This window comes from Lolium rigidum, chromosome 5 (genome assembly GCF_022539505.1).
Source record: "Lolium rigidum isolate FL_2022 chromosome 5, APGP_CSIRO_Lrig_0.1, whole genome shotgun sequence".
In the NCBI taxonomy this organism is placed as follows: Eukaryota; Viridiplantae; Streptophyta; class Magnoliopsida; order Poales; family Poaceae; genus Lolium; species Lolium rigidum.
Genome location: NC_061512.1, coordinates 177,884,132 through 177,901,713, shown reverse-complemented (window position 1 = coordinate 177,901,713; position 17,582 = coordinate 177,884,132).

The following is a 17,582-nucleotide window of genomic DNA, read 5'->3' as shown; positions in this document are numbered from 1 at the left end:
ACCCATGTCCACATAGTTCGCGAACCGTAGGGTGACACACTTAAGGTTTGATGTTGTAATGGTAGAACTTGAATATGGAATGGAGTTCAAAGTATTGTTCGAAGTCTCGGATGGGATCCCGGACATCACGAGGAGTTCCGGAATGGTCCGGAGAATAAAATTCATATATAGGAAGTCATTTTATAAGTTTGAAAATGATCTAGAAAAGTCCGGAAGGAATCACTAAGGAAGGAGGAGTCCCGGAGGGACTCCACCTCCCCATGGCCGGCCAACCCTAGTGGGGAGTCCAAGGTGGACTCCACCTAAGGGGGCCGGCCACCCCCCACATGGAAGGGGGGAATCCCACCTCAAGTGGGAGTCCCACCTTGGGTAGGTTTCCCTACTACATGGAAGGTTCTTGTGTTGGGGTCTTATTCGAAGACTTGTAGTCCAACACTTGGGGATCCACCTAAAATGAGGGGCATAGGGGAGGGGTCCGGCCACCCCAAGACCACAAGGTGGCCGCTGAAAGGATACGGATGTCGCCTAGAGGGGGGTGAATAGGCGGTTTAAAACTTTTACGAGATGGGCTTAACAAATGCGGAATAAAACTAGCGTTTACTTTGTCAAGCCCAAAGGCTATATACTATGGTTCACCTATGTGCACCAACAACTTATTCTAAGCAAAGGTTCAACTATGTGCACCAACAACTTATGCTAAGCAATACAAGCAAGTATGTGATAGCAAGATATATATAACTTCAAGCACGATGGCTATCACAAGGTAAAGTGCATAAGTAAAGAGCTCGGGTATAGAGATAACCGAGGCACGCGGGAGACGAAGATTTATCCCGAAGTTCACACTCTTGCAAGTGCTAATCTCCGTTGGAGAGGTGCGGTGGCTTAGTGCTCCCGAACGCCACAAGAGGATCACCTTGAGGTGTGGTTGCACGATGCACACCAACGCCACAAAGGCATCACCCCAAGATACGGTACTCACACCACACACCGAACGCCACGAAGGCGCCTCACCTAAATCTCCGGTGACCCTCTCCACAAAGGCCTAGGTCACGGTTCCACTAAGGGATTTCCTTCGAGGCGGAAACCGGGCCTTACACAAAGATTGGGGCACACATCCACAACTTAATTGGAGGCTCCCAACAAACCGCCACAAAGGCCTAGAATCCGTCTAGGGTTCCAAGAACCCAAGAGTAACAACCTTCTTGCTTTCACCACAACGAATCACCGTGGAGAACTCAAACCGATGCACCAAATGCAATGGCAAGAACACCACAAAGATGCTCAAGTCCTTCTCTCTCAAATTCCAACAAAGCTACAAAAGCTATTGGGGGAATAAGAGAGGAAGAACAAAGGAATTCACAAAGAACACCAAGATCAAGATCTAGAGAGTTCCACTCACAAAGAGATGGATTTGATTGGTAGAAATGTGGATCTAGATCTCCTCTCTCTTTTCCCTCAAATGGGGGCAAGAATCATGGAGGGATTGAGATATAGTGCAACCTTCTCTAGTTCAACAATGGAGGAGAGAGAGAGTGAGAGAAGCCACAGCCCAAGGAGGAAGAAGGGGGGTATTTATACCCCCCAAGAAAATCGAGCCGTTGGGCAAAACCAGGGCCGGATAATCCGGCCTAAGTAATGGCCGGATTATCCGGGGGGCGGATTATCCGGCCTCAGGGACAAAACCTGGTCAAAATCCGGCCAAAAATCCGGCCCCTGTCCTGAGCTGCTTTTCTTCGGGTCCTTAGCCGATTTCGGGGGGGCCGGATATTTCCGAAAAATCCGGCCTGGCAAACTGCAGAAACACCAAAACTAAAACGGGCATAACTTTAGCATCCGGACTCCGATTTTGATGATCTTGGGCTTGTTTTGAAGCTAGGAACAAGCTTTACAAGATCATGCAGGAAACCATCATAGTCCAACAAGGGAGGATAGAAACAAATGATGAAAGGTTTGACCTATCTAAAAAAGATATACCGGTAAAACCTCCAATCTCGAAAATGCAACAAGTTGCCTGTGCAAAAACCATTCTTGATGAACTAGAGTTTGTCATGAGAATGAGCACAAGCTCTAAATCATAACATGGATAAGATCCAAATAACAACCAAGGAAGATGATGAACCAAACTCGAAAACGCAACAAGTGATCTATGCGAAATCCGTTTTCGATGAACTAGAGCTTGTCATGAGAATAAGCACAAGCTCTAAAACATCACATGGATAAGGTCCAAATAACAACCAAGAAAGATGATGCAAGGATGCAAAGGTTTGAGCTCTCTCCGAACGATACGATCGAGTTACTCACTCGAGAGCCCTCTTGATAGTACGGCAACTAAACTATAAACCGGTCTCCAACTACACTATGAGACCGGTGAGAAAGAAACCCTATCAAGAGCAAACCTTATACTTGCGCATTCCACTTGAGCTTGATGACGACGATCTTGACCTCAACAAGATGGAACGCCTTTCTTGCTTGTGCTTGCTTGACGAAGTCTTGTGGATTGCTCCCCCATAATCCATCATGGGAGAGCTTCTTCTTTGGCGCATCTTCACATAACCATGACCACCATGTGGATTGCTCCCCCATAATCCACCATGGGAGAGCTTCTTCTTTGGCACATCTTCACATCTCCATGATCACCATATGGATGGCAAGACTCAAGCAAAGGATCTCTTCGAGATGGCTCATCTTGAACTTGCACTTCATTCTTCATTCTTCATCATATTGATGTCTTCAAGTAACTTGAGGGCTCACTTCATCTTCATCTTCAAGACATACTTGACACTTGATATCCTTCATCAAATTCTTCTTATTGCAACCTTGAAGCCAACATATGGTTCAAGAATAGCCTATGGACAACACCTACAAATATAACTCAAATGCAAACATTAGTCCATAGGGATTGTCATTAATTACCAAAACCACACATGGGGGCTCCATGCACTTTCAATTTCCCCCATTTTGGTAATTGATGACAATCTCTTTGAGAGGGTTTATATAAGGAATTTAAGTAACAATAAGTTGAATATATAGAGCAAACTCCCCCATAATATATGCATGCGTGAATGATCTTGACTTTCATTGCATATATTGGCATTCATAGCCTAGTGGATTTTCCTCTAAATATTCAACTATGCAAAGCAACAAGATGCAATGCAATAAAGGCACATGCTTAAGCACAAAGCAATGACATAACCAAATTCCCTTAAACCCTCCAAACTTCTCCCCCATTGGCACCAATTGCCGAAATGGGTGAAAATTTTAGAAGGCCAATATAGTGAGAGTTCCTCCATAGCGTGTGCATTTCTCATAATTTGAGTGGAATCAAATGCACATATCCAATGACGAATATTTGGAAGGAATCACACTATAGATAGGATCAAAGATTGCAAAAATATAACAAAGTCAAGAAGCTTCAACAAATGAAGCAAGCAACCAAATGAACCACAAGGAAGATACCAAAAGAAAGATAGATATTATGATAAGATCAAGAAGATTGCTCTAAATAATATGAGGAAGCTCCCCAAGGTTTGTGCACAAAAATAGACAATTTGCATTGGAGTATAAAGTGCACAAACATGGAATCATCACTCCCATAATATCATTCAAAAACAAAAGATACCAAGTGAATCAAACTCTAATGATCACCACAAGATAGTGTTCAAAATCAAATGAGGAAGCTCCCCAAGGTACATGCATAAATTAAAATGTTGTATTTGAATACAATATGCATAACATGAAATCCTCACTTCCTCATTTAAAACACAAACATTTGTAATAGATCATAGATAAAAAAAGTAAGCTAAACACTTGCAACAAACAAATAGTTGAGCAACAAGTAAGAGGCACCATAATAAAAGGCTCAACCAAGAGGATATGTGAAAGGCATGATAAATCATATTATAAGACTATTACAAGGATGAGCAAAAAGCATCATCATAGTCTTCAATGAATCATATTGCTTAGCATGACCAATCAACACGCAATAAATAAATAAATAAGATATCAAAAAGGAGATGTATCATCTCTTATGTGTATAAGTTTCTCTAAGTGGGCAATATCACAAAGATATTTATCCACAAAGAAACATGCACACACAAAATAGATACGCAAGAAAAATAGTTTGATATCCAAGACGAAGTCATGCAATATACCAATAAGAATTTTTGCTTAAAAGCATGGCCAAAGGCTCAATTTTATCTTATTGTACATTCATGGACTTCAACCACAAACAACTAAAATACATCACAAATATCAACAAGGGATAGAAGATAGTTGGGATGCATTTGAAAAGGCAACAAGTATCACAAACGAGGATACCAAAAGAAGTAACTAAATTTGCACTTTCATCTATATTGCACATGTGAGAGCTTTGAGGAATTGATATGCAATAAAATTGCTAGATAGACATAGTTGGGATGGATGAATCATGAGCATGATTTAAAATACTTCCCAACAAATGCACTCATCTCAAATTACTCACTTTCACAATAAAGAGGTTTCATTAAGACTTTTGCAAGAAGCACAACATTTGCAAATCAAGAGATTCATGCCAAGATGCAACCACATGGTTGGATGCTAGAAAAAAATATGCATGAGAGGATACTTGTTACCAAGATAGCATTGGTGTGGATGTAGTAGATATGTGTTCGTTGACCATCCTAGCTTGCCTCAAGTTACCATTGAGTCACCACTTCTTTCCAAGAGTGAGACAAGCATCCAATGCATATCCATTGTACCTAACACAAAGGTAAGTACAAAATGGTCCCCAAACTAATTGGGTCCGAAGTAGTTAGACACACTACAACATATAGGACAAACTCCACAATTCTATGTGCATATAGATATGAAATTGAATTTCATGCACATCTTCCAAATTAGGATTTGATGGAGTTTACCCTATATATTGGATCAATGAAACTGACACATGCCATAAGATATACATATATTAAATATGCATGCACAATACTTTCAAGGACCAAAGGAAGATACAATTTGGATAAAACACCAAATAAATCAAGAGACAATGGTTGCCCAAATTATATCAAAGAATCAAATCAACACAAGATTGACTCCAAAGACTTATCTCATTATAAGAAGCTAATTAAGCCTAAGCACAAAGGAATGAGATAACCAACTCCCAAGAGAGCAAGGTTCCAACAAATAAACCAAACCCTCGACACTTTTTATGATGGTACAAAGTACCAAAAAGAAAATTTATGTCTCCCAAAACCAAATTTTTGATAATGATCAAGAGAAGTTTAAACATTATAACAAATATAGGAGAGCTCCCCCAAGATTAGTGCATTATCTAGGATTTAGAATATGGATACAAAATGCACAAAACTAGGATCATCACGCTACCTATATCTACTAAAAATGCTAAGAAAGTTTGAATAGACAAATTAGATCCATAAGATGCAAGGAAGACACATGGGAGTCAAAGCACAACAAATTCATGGCAATAAATAAGGCAATTTAAACACAAGAGCCAATGTAGATGTGATCAATAAATATCTACCTCATAATTGATTACCAATTGTCCTAGGACAAGAGGTATTAGGAAATATTTCCGGTGGTAGTTTGTAAGTATACATAAGATCATATTTACAACGAACAAAGCATATGGTAAAAGATAAGATTTAACCATCATGCAAAGATAGTTTCTTGATAGCTTCAATTAGTCATACCAACATGCAAAGCAATTAATAGCATTCATGCCAACATGCAAAGCAATTAATAGAATGACTTGAAGCACATGGTTTCCCAACAGTGTATTGAGGTATATGTTGTTAAAAACCATGCCAAGAAAAACTTTCACAAATAAGATCCACAAAGATATTAGCAATGAAGCCATTTAAGCAAATTGGAGCTTGTTTGAGCAAACATGCCACTGATACGCGTACATCACGCGTCTGCTGGGAACCCCAAGAGGAAGGTGTGATGCGTACAGCAGCAAGTTTTCCCTCAGTATGAAACCAAGGTTTATCGAACCAGTAGGAGCCAAGAAGCACGTTGAAGGTTGATGGCGGCGAGATGTAGTGCGGCGCAACACCAGGGATTCCGGCGCCAACGTGGAACCTGCACAACACAAACCAAGTACTTTGCCCCAACGAAACAGTGAGGTTGTCAATCTCACCGGCTTGCTGTAACAAAGGATTAGATGTATAGTGTGGATGATGATTGTTTGCGAGAAAACGAGTAGAACAAGTATTGCGGTAGATTGTATTTCAGTATAGAGAATTGGACCGGGGTCCACAGTTCACTAGATGTGTCTCTCCCATAAGATAAACAGCATGTTGGGTGAACAAATTACAGTTGGGCAATTGACGAATAGAGAGGGCATGACCATGCACATACATATTATGATGAGTATAGTGAGATTTAATTGGGCATTACGACAAAGTACATAGACCGCTATCCAGCATGCATCTATGCCTAAAAAGTCCACCTTCGGGTTATCATCCGAACCCCTCCAGTATTAAGTTGCTAACAACAGACAATTGCATTAAGTATTGCGCGTAATGTAATCAATAACTACATCCTCGGACATAGCATCAATGTTTTATCCCTAGTGGCAACAACACATCCATAACCTTAGAGTTTTCTCTCACTCCCCCAGATTCACGGAGACATGAACCCACTATCGAGCATAAATACTCCCTCTTGGAGTTACAAGCATCAACTTGGCCAGAGCATCTACTAGTAACGGAGAGCATGCAAGATCATAAACAACACATAGATATAAATTGATAATCAACATAACATGGTATTCTCTATTCATCGGATCCCAACAAACACAACATATAGAATTACGAGATAGATGATCTTGATCATGTTCGGCAGCTCACAAGACCCGACAATTAAGCACAATGAGGAGAAGACAACCATCTAGCTACTGCTATGGACCCATAGTCCAGGGGTAGACTACTCACACATCACTCCGGAGGCGACCATGGCGACGTAGAGTCCTCCGGGAGATGATTCCCCTCTCCGGCAGGGTGCCGGAGGCGATCTCCTGAATCCCCCGAGATGGGATTGGTGGCGGTGGCGTCTCTGGAAGGTTTTCCGTATCGTGGCTCTCGGTGCTGGGGGTTTCGCGATGAAGGCTATTTGTAGGCGGAAGGGTAGGTCAGGGGGCGTCGCGAGGGGCCCAGGAGACAGGTCGGCGCGGCCAAGGGTGGGGCCGCGCCGCCCTACCTCCTGGCCACCTCGTGGCCCCACTTCGTTGACTCTTCGGTCTTCTGGAAGCTTCGTGGCAAAATAGGCCCCTGGGCGTTGATTTCGTCCAATTCCGAGAATATTTCCTTACTAGGATTTCTGAAACCAAAAATAGCAGAAAACAGCAACTTGCTCTTCGGCATCTTGTTAATAGGTTAGTTCCAGAAAATGCACGAATATGACATAAAGTGTGCACAAAACATGTAGATATCATCAATAATGTGGCATGGAACATAAGAAATTATCGATACGTCGGAGACGTATCGGCATCCCTAAGCTTAGTTTCGCTCGTCCCGAGCAGGTAAACGATAAACAAAGATAATTTCTGGAGTGACATGCCATCATAACCTTGATCATACTATTGTAAGCATATGTAGTGAATGCAACGATCAAAACAATGTAAATGACATGAGTAAACAAATGAAACATATAGCAAAGACTTTTCATGAATAGTACTTTCAAGACAAGCATCAATAAGTCTTGCATAAGAGTTAACTCATAAAGCAATAATTCAAAGTAAAGGTATTGAAGCAACACAAAGGAAGATTAAGTTTCAGCGGTTGCTTTCAACTTATAACATGTATATCTCATGGATAATTGTCAATGTAAAGTAATATAACAAGTGCAATATGCAAGTATGTAGGAATCAATGCACAGTTCACACAAGTGTTTGCTTCTTGAGGTGGAGAGAGATAGGTGAACTGACTCAACAATAAAAGTAAAAGAATGGTCCTTCAAAGAGGAAAGCATGGATTGCTATATTTTTGCTAGAGCTTTGGTTTTGAAAACATATAGAGAGCAATAAAAGTAAAATTTTGAGAGGTGTTTGTTGTTGTCCACGAATGGTAGTGGGCACTCTAACCCCCTTGCCAGACAAACCTTCAAAGAGCGGCTCCCATTTTATTTTATTTTTGTGTGGCACTCCTTCCAACCTTTCTATCACAAACCATGGCTAACCGAATCCTTCGCGTGCCTGCCAACAATCTCATACCATGAAGGAGTTCCTTTTTATTTTAGTTTTATTATGATGACACTCCTCCCCACCTTTGCTTTCTCAAGCCATGGCTAACCGAATCCTTCGGGTGCCGTCCAACAATCACATACCATGGAGGAGTGTCTATTTTTATTAATTAATTTGGGACTCGGGAATCCCATTGCCGGCTCTTTTTGCAAAATTATTGGATAAGCGGATGAAGCCACTAGTCCATTGGTGAAAGTTGCCCAACAAGATTGAAAGATAAACACCACATACTTCCTCATGAGCTATAAAACATTGACACAAATCAGAGGTGACAAATTTTGAATTGTTTAAAGGTAGCACTCAAGCAATTTACTTTGGAATGGCGGAGAAATACCATGTAGTAGGTAGGTATGGTGGACACAAATGGCATAGTGGTTGGCTCAAGTATTTGGATGCATGAGAAGTATTCCCTCTCGATACAAGGTTTAGGCTAGCAAGTTTTATTTGAAACAAACACAAGGATGAAGCGGTGCAGCAAAACTCACATAAAAGACATATTGTAAACATTATAAGACTCTACACCGTCTTCCTTATTGTTCAAACTCAATACTAGAAATTATCTAGACTTTAGAGAGACCAATTATGCAAACCAAATTTTAGCATGCTCTATGTATTTCTTCATTAATAGGTGCAAAGTATATGATGCAAGAGCTTAAACATGAGCACAACAATTGCCAAGTATCACATTATCCAAGACATTATAGCAAATTACTACATGTATCATTTTCCAATTCCAACCATATAACAATTTAACGAAGAAGAAACTTCGCCATGAATATTATGAGTAAAGCCTAAGGACATATTTGTCCATATGCAACAGACGGAGCGTGTCTCTCTCCCACACAATGAATGCTAGGATCCATTTTATTCAAACAAAACAAAAAACAAAAACAAACCGACGCTCCAAGCAAAGCACATAAGATGTGACGGAATAAAAATATAGTTTCAGGGGAGGAACCTAATAATGTTTTCGATGAAGAAGGGGATGCCTTGGGCATCCCCAAGCTTAGACGCTTGAGTCTTCTTGATATATGCAGGGGTGAACCACCGGGGCATCCCCAAGCTTAGAGCTTTCACTCTCCTTGCAGCGTGTCTTGATCTCCCCGGCAACGGCGCCAGAAAAAGAGCTGCTGGCGTGTAGTTGACGTGGGAGTTAGAAATCTCTGTGGTGTAATTTTCCTTCACGTCCCCGGCAATGGCGCCAGAAAAAGAGCTTGATACGCGTACAGCACGCGTCCGTTGGGAACCCTGATACGTCTCCGACGTATCGATAATTTCTTATGTTCCATGCCACATTATTGATGATATCTACATGTTTTATGTACACTTTATGTCACATTTGTGCATTTTCTGGAACTAACCTATTACCAAGATGCCGAAGTGCCAGTTATTGTTTTCTGCTGTTTTTGGTTTCAGAAATCCTAGTAAGGAAATATTCTCGGAATTGGACGAAATCAACGCCCAGGGTCCTATTTTGCCACGAAGCTTCCAGAAGACCGAAGAGTCAACGAAGTGGGGCCACGAGGTGGCCAAACCACGAGGCGGCGCGGCCCAAGCCACTGGCCGCGCCGACCTATAGTGTGGGCCCCTCGTGACGCCCCTTGACCTGCCCTTCCGCCTACAAATAGCCTTCGTCGCGAAACCCCCGATGCCGAGAGCCACGATACGGAAAACCTTCCGGAGACGCCGCCGCCGCCAATCCCATCTCGGGGGATTCGGGAGATCGCCTCCGGCACCCTGCCGGAGAGGGGAATCATCTCCCGGAGGACTCTACGCCGCCATGGTCGCCTCCGGAGTGATGTGTGAGTAGTCTACCCCTGGACTATGGGTCCATAGCAGTAGCTAGATGGTTGTCTTCTCCCCATTGTGCTTAATTGTCGGGTCTTGTGAGCTGCCGAACATGATCAAGATCATCTATCTGTAATTCTATATGTTGTGTTTGTTGGGATCCGATGAATAGAGAATACCATGTTATGTTGATTATCAATTCATATCTATGTGTTGTTTATGATCTTGCATGCTCTCCGTTATTAGTAGATGCTCTGGCCAAGTTGATGCTAGTAACTCCAAGAGGGAGTATTTATGCTCGATAGTGGGTTCATGTCTCCGTGAATCTGGGGAGTGAGAGAAACCTCTAAGATTATGGATGTGCTTGTTGCCACTAGGGATAAAACATTGATGCTATGTCCGAGGATGTAGTTATTGATTACATTACGCGCAATACTTAATGCAATTGTCTGTTGTTAGCAACTTAATACCTGGAGGGGTTCGGATGATAACTCTGAAGGTGGACTTTTTAGGCATAGATGCATGTCTGGATAGCGGTCTATGTACTTTGTCGTAATGCCCAATTAAATCTCACTATACTCATCATAATATGTATGTGCATGGTCATGCCCTCTTTATTTGTCAATTGCCCAACTGTAATTTGTTCACCCAACATGCTTGTTTATCTTATGGGAGAGACACCTCTAGTGAGCTGTGGACCCCGGTCCAATTCTCTATACTGAAATACAATCTACTTGCAATATCTGTTCTACTTGTTTTCTCGCAAACAATCATCATCCACACTATACATCTAATCCTTTGTTACAGCAAGCCGGTGAGATTGACAACCTCGCTATTTCGTTGGGGCAAAGTACTTGGTTTGTGTTGTGCAGGTTCCACGTTGGCGCCGGAATCCCCGGTGTTGCGCCGCACTACATCTCGCCGCCATCAACCTTCAACGTGCTTCTTGACTCCTACTGGTTCGATAAACCTTGGTTTCTAACCGAGGGAAACTTCATCGCTGTACGCATCACACCTTCCACTTGGGGTTCCCAACGGTCGCGTGCTGTACGCGTGTCAAGCTAAATTTCTGGCGCCGTTGCCGGGGAACTAAAGAAAAGTTACACCACAAGAGATCTCTAACTCCCACGTCAACTTTGCGCCAGCAAACCCCAAGAGGAAGGTGTGATGCGTACAGCAGCAAGTTTTTCCTATGTACTTTGTCGTAATGCATACAACAGCGGTCTATGTACTTTGTCGTAATGCCCAATTAAATCTCACTATACTCATCATAATATGTATGTGCATGGTCATGCCCTCTCTATTTGTCAATTGCCCAACTGTAATTTGTTCACCCAACATGCTATTTATCTTATGGGAGAGACACCTCTAGTGAACTGTGGACCCCGGTCCAAGAGGAAGGTGTGATGCGTACAGTAGCAAGTTTTCCCTCAGTATGAAACCAAGGTTTAACGAACCAGTAGGAGCCAAGAAGCACGTTGAAGGTTGATGGCGGCGAGATGTAGTGCGGCGCAACACCAGGGATTCCGGCGCCAACGTGGAACCTGCACAACACAAACCAAGTACTTTGCCCCAACGAAACAGTGAGGTTGTCAATCTCACCGGCTTGCTGTAACAAAGGATTAGATGTATAGTATTGATGATGATTGTTTGCAGAAAACAGTAGAACAAGTATTGCAGTAGATTGTATTTCAGTATAGAGAATTGGACCGGGGTCCAGAGTTCACTAGAGGTGTCTCTCCCATAAGATAAACAGCATGTTGGGTGAACAAATTACAGTTGGGCAATTGACAAATAGAGAGGGCATGACCATGCACATACATATTATGATGAGTATAGTGAGATTTAATTGGGCATTACGACAAAGTACATAGACCGCTATCCAGCATGCATCTATGCCTAAAAAGTACACCTTCAGGTTATCATCCGAACCCCCTCCAGTATTAAGTTGCTAACAACAGACAATTGCATTAAGTATTGCGCGTAATGTAATCAATAACTACATCCTCGGACATAGCATCAATGTTTTATCCCTAGTGGCAACAGCACATCCATAACCTTAGAGGTTTCTCTCACTCCCCCAGATTCACGGAGACATGAACCCACTATCGAGCATAAATACTCCCTCTTGGAGTTACAAGCATCAACTTGGCCAGAGCATCTACTAGTAACGGAGAGCATGCAAGATCATAAACAACACATAGATATAAATTGATAATCAACATAACATGGTATTCTCTATTCATCGGATCCCAACAAACACAACATATAGAATTACAGATAGATGATCTTGATCATGTTCGGCAGCTCACAAGACCCGACAATTAAGCACAATGAGGAGAATACAACCATCTAGCTACTGCTATGGACCCATAGTCCAGGGATAGACTACTCACACATCACTCCGGAGGCGACCATGGCGGCGTAGAGTCCTCCGGGAGATGATTCCCCTCTCCGGCAGGGTGCCGGATGCGATCTCCTGAATCCCCCGAGATGGGATTGGCGGCGGCGGCGTCTCTGGAAGGTTTTCCGTATTGTGGCTCTCGGTACTGGGGGTTTCGCGACGAAGGCTATTTGTAGGCGGAAGGGTAGGTCAGGGGGCGTCGCGAGGGGCCTAGGAGACAGGTCGGCGCGGCCAAGGGTGGGGCCGCGCCGCCCTACCTCCTGGCCACCTCGTGGCCCCACTTCGTTGACTCTTCGGTCTTCTGGAAGCTTCGTGGCAAAATAGGCCCCTGGGCGTTGATTTCGTCCAATTCCGAGAATATTTCCTTACTAGGATTTCTGAAACCAAAAACAGCAGAACAACAGAATCGGCTCTTCGGCATCTTGTTAATAGGTTAGTTCCAGAAAATGCACGAATATGACATAAAGTGTGCACAAAACATGTAGATATCATCAATAATGTGGCATGGAACATAAGAAATTATTGATACGTCGGAGACGTATCAGCCACATAGGAGGGAGATAATTTACGGTATCAATTCTATGTGACACAACCTCAAATGTTCACATTTTCTAGGCTTGTAATATGCACAAAGCTTATTACTCCCCCATAATGTGATAAGGAATTTATTTTCACAAGAGGCAAATAAGATCCAACTAGAGATATTAATGGACATTTAGAATTTGAATTTCTCATGAATATGACATACCACATAGAGACTAGATAATCTTGCAATATCAATTCTAAGTGATATTCCTCATGTACACACATTGTTAGGATCATGAAATTCCCAAAGGAATATCACTCCCCCAAAATGGGATAGTCCATTAATCGCTCATAAGAGCCATATAAGATACAACAAGATGCAAAGAGGCTCCAACACAAACACAAATACATGGTGTGCAACCCAACATGCATAGACTTGATTTCTCAAGCAAAACAATTAGGAAGCACAACATATACAAACACATGTTAGGAATAAAACTAACACATGCAAAGGGGCGAGTAACTTTCAATATAAATGAGTTGAGAACATGTTACCGCAAGGAGGAACATTGGATGTATGATAGTAGCAAGATAATCAAAAGACTTGGCTTGATATAATATAAATGATGAAGATTCCTTAATTCTTCATGATGTAGCCAAGTCTCCAATGCCCTCCAACAAGCACCTATTGATCAAGTTTTGGATTGTTGGTCCCCAACTAAGTTGGGTCCTAAGAGGTTAGTCACAATAGGCTTGGCAACCCAAATGGTTCTTTTCTTGACACCACTTTGAGCACCAACATATTTGGCAAACACATTGCCACCCTCATCCTTACGAAGAGAATAAACATCATCAATGGAGATAGAGTTGGATGAGGTACCAATAGTGCAAGAAGAGGAGATGTGGCCCTTCTCACGGCATATGTAGCAAGTTCTTTTCTTCTCCTTCCTCTCACTAGATTTCTCCACAATGTGAGCATTGGCTTGATTCTTCTTGGGAAGTGGCATTTCTTCAACTTGAGGTTGAATATGAGTTTGAGCTTGAGGCCGCTTCCCTTTTTGCTTCTTCTTCAAAGGGCAAGATCTAACATGATGCCCTTCAATTTTGCACTTGAAGCAAACAATCTTGGCCGGGTCTTTGACTTGTACTTGGCCCTTCTTCTTATTGTTGTTCTTGGACTTGTTCTTGTTGTGGGAGTTGAATCCAAGTCCACTCTTGTCATTGGGGGATTGTTGCACACTCAACATCATGTCAAGTTTGCATTTCCCTTCATGACTCTTTACCAAGTCGTTCTTCAAAGAAGAGACTTGGGCCTTGAGCTCTTTGATTTCCTCTACATGGTTAGTAACAACACAAGTACTATAGGAAGTAGAACCTTCATTGTTAGAGCAACAAGGCAAGGAACATAATTCATCACAAGATTTAGCAATATTATGAGTGGATGAATTACTAGGACTAGCACATGGCAATATAACATTTTGAGTAGTAGTGCTAGTACCCACATGAGGCTCATAAGGTGTTGCCTTAGATATTATAGCCTCATGAGCTAACTTTAGCCTATCATGAGAGGCTAGAAGATCCTCATAGGAGCTAGAAAGCTTTCCATGATTTTCTTCCAATTTCCCATAATTGCTAGTTAGCAATTTAAGTTGAGCCCTTAGTTCAACATTCTCCTTCAAGATAGATGATTCACAAGAAGTAGAGTTAGTAGTACAAGCATCATTATTAATAGAAATGGGAGAAGGCAAGTTGTCATGCACTTTTATATAAGAAGCTTTGAGTTGCTCATGCGACTCGGTGAGTTTGGTGAGCGCACTCTCAATAACCCTTGAGCCCTTTTGAGTTGCTCAAAATCCTCAAGGAGTTTAGCATTAACAAACACAAGCTTATCATTTTTTAGCTTTAGTTCATTTGCCACCTCAAGAGCTTTATCATGGGTTTCCTTTTCTCTAGACAATTCTAGAGCAAAGGTTTCCTCAAGAGCTTCCTTGGTGGTTTGTTCTTCTTCAAGTTCATCCTTTAGAGATGCCACATCATTGGCGTACTCACGTTCAAGAGCACCCATTTTATCAATGGTGTTCTCATGCATCCAAATAAGTTTTTGGCTCTCAATAGCGGTAGTCAAGATTTCAAAGAAGTGAGTGCTAGCAATTTTATCTTTGCAAAGAACCTTGAATACACTCTTACCCTTATCGCGTAGAGAGACAACCCAATCCTCTTCTTCATATTCATCCTCATCCTTATCACCACGAGACATATTAGGTTCCATGGTAGGAGGTACCGTGGAACCCTTGGCCATAAGGCATACATGAGGACCGTGAGATAAAGATAAGGAGTTACTTGAGGCTCCTTTCAAGATCTTGTCTTGACCAATAGAATCTTTGGTTTCCTCTACATTGTTAGACACACAACAACTAGAGGAAATAGAAGCATTTTTATCATGGCCACAAGATAAAGCAAGCATATCATCATTAGATTTATTCAAGCAACTTACACATGATATGCAAGGACTATCAACACAAGCATGTAAATCATTTCTAGTGCTAGATGTGTTTGAGTACGTAGATGAAGCATTGCAATGAGATAGAGATGAAGAATCATCAATAGTAAGCTCAACATCAAAATTGCAATTTTCATCACCACTCACCATATCATTACCTTGTGTCTTGACACACTTTGGTGAAGTGGATGAAGATGAGAACTCATCACGGCCGGAAGTGGAAGCAATACAATCATCCTCAATAATATTGGACACATCATATTTGTCTTGAAGCTTTGTCCATAATTCATGAGAGCTCCCAAAAGGCATGATTGACGAAGTAACTACATTGCTCACAACAATGGAAAACACATGAGAAGCAAGAGCATCGAGGCAAGAGTTTTTCTCCTCCTCAAGAGATAAATTTTGAGGATCCTTAGGCGAAGAAAAACCCATGCCAAGATATCGCTCCATGTCCGGGGACATTCCCCGTAAGATTTTAAGCACATAAATTTTCCATAGATCATAATTTGTGCCATCAAATATAAACAAGTTATTGTGCGCTAATCCCCTAACCGACATCTTTACTCTCAAGGCGGTGAAGCCTAAGAATGAGAGACCTTGCTCTGATACCAATTGAAAGGATACGGATGTCGCCTAGAGGGGGGTGAATATGTGGTTTAAAACTTTTACGAGATGGGCTTAACAAATGCGGAATAAAACTAGCGTTTACTTTGTCAAGCCCAAAGCCTATATACTATGGTTCACCTATGTGCACCAACAACTTATTCTAAGCAAAGGTTCACCTATGTGCACCAACAACTTATGCTAAGCAATACAAGCAAGTATGTGATAGCAAGATATATATAACTTCAAGAACGATGGCTATCACAAGGTAAAGTGCATAAGTAAAGAGCTCGGGTATAGAGATAACCGAGGCACGCGGGAGACGAAGATTTATCCCGAAGTTCACACTCTTGCAAGTGCTAATCTCCGTTGGAGAGGTGCGGTGGCTTAGTGCTCCCGAACGCCACAAGAGGCTCACCTTGAGGTGTGGTTGCACGATGCACACCAACGCCACAAAGGCCTCACCCCAAGATGCGGTACTCACACCACACACCGAACGCCACGAAGGCGCCTCACCTAAATCTCCGGTGACCCTCTCCATAAAGGCCTAGGTCACGGTTCCACTAAGGGATTTCCTTCGAGGCGGAAACCAGGCCTTACACAAAGATTGGGGCACACATCCACAACTTAATTGGAGGCTCCCAACAAACCGCCACAAAGGCCTAGAATCCGTCTAGGGTTCCAAGAACCCAAGAGTAACAACCTTCTTGCTTTCACCACAACGAATCACCGTGGAGAACTCAAACCGATGCACCAAATGCAATGGCAAGAACACCACAAAGATGCTCAAGTCCTTCTCTCTCAAATTCCAACAAAGCTACAAAAGCTATTGGGGGAATAAGAGAGGAAGAACAAAGGAATTCACAAAGAACACCAAGATCAAGATCTAGAGAGTTCCACTCACAAAGAGATGGATTTGATTGGTAGAAATGTGGATCTAGATCTCCTCTCTCTTTTCCCTCAAATGGGGGCAAGAATCATGGAGGGATTGAGATATAGTGCAACCTTCTCTAGTTCAACAATGGAGGAGAGAGAGAGTGAGAGAAGCCACAGCCCAAGGAGGAAGAAGGGGGGTATTTATACCCCCAAGAAAATCGAGCCGTTGGGCAAAACCAGGGCCGGATAATCCGGCCTAAGTAAGGGCCAGATTATCCGGGGGGCGGATTATCCGGCCTCAGGGACAAAACCTGGTCAAAATCCGGCCAAAAATCCGGCCCCTGTCCTGAGATGCTTTTCTTCAGGTCCTTAGCCGATTTCGGGGGGGGGCGGATATTTCCAAAATATCCGGCCCGGATATTTCCGAAAAATCCGGCCTGCCAAACTGCAGAAACACCAAAACTAAAACAGGCATAACTTTAGCATCCGGACTCCGATTTTGATGATCTTGGGCTTGTTTTGAAGCTAGGAACAAGCTCTAGAAGATCATGCAGGAAACCATCATAGTCCAACAAGGGAGGATAGAAACAAATGATGAAAGGTTTGACCTATCTAAAAAGACATACCGGTAAAACCTCCAATCT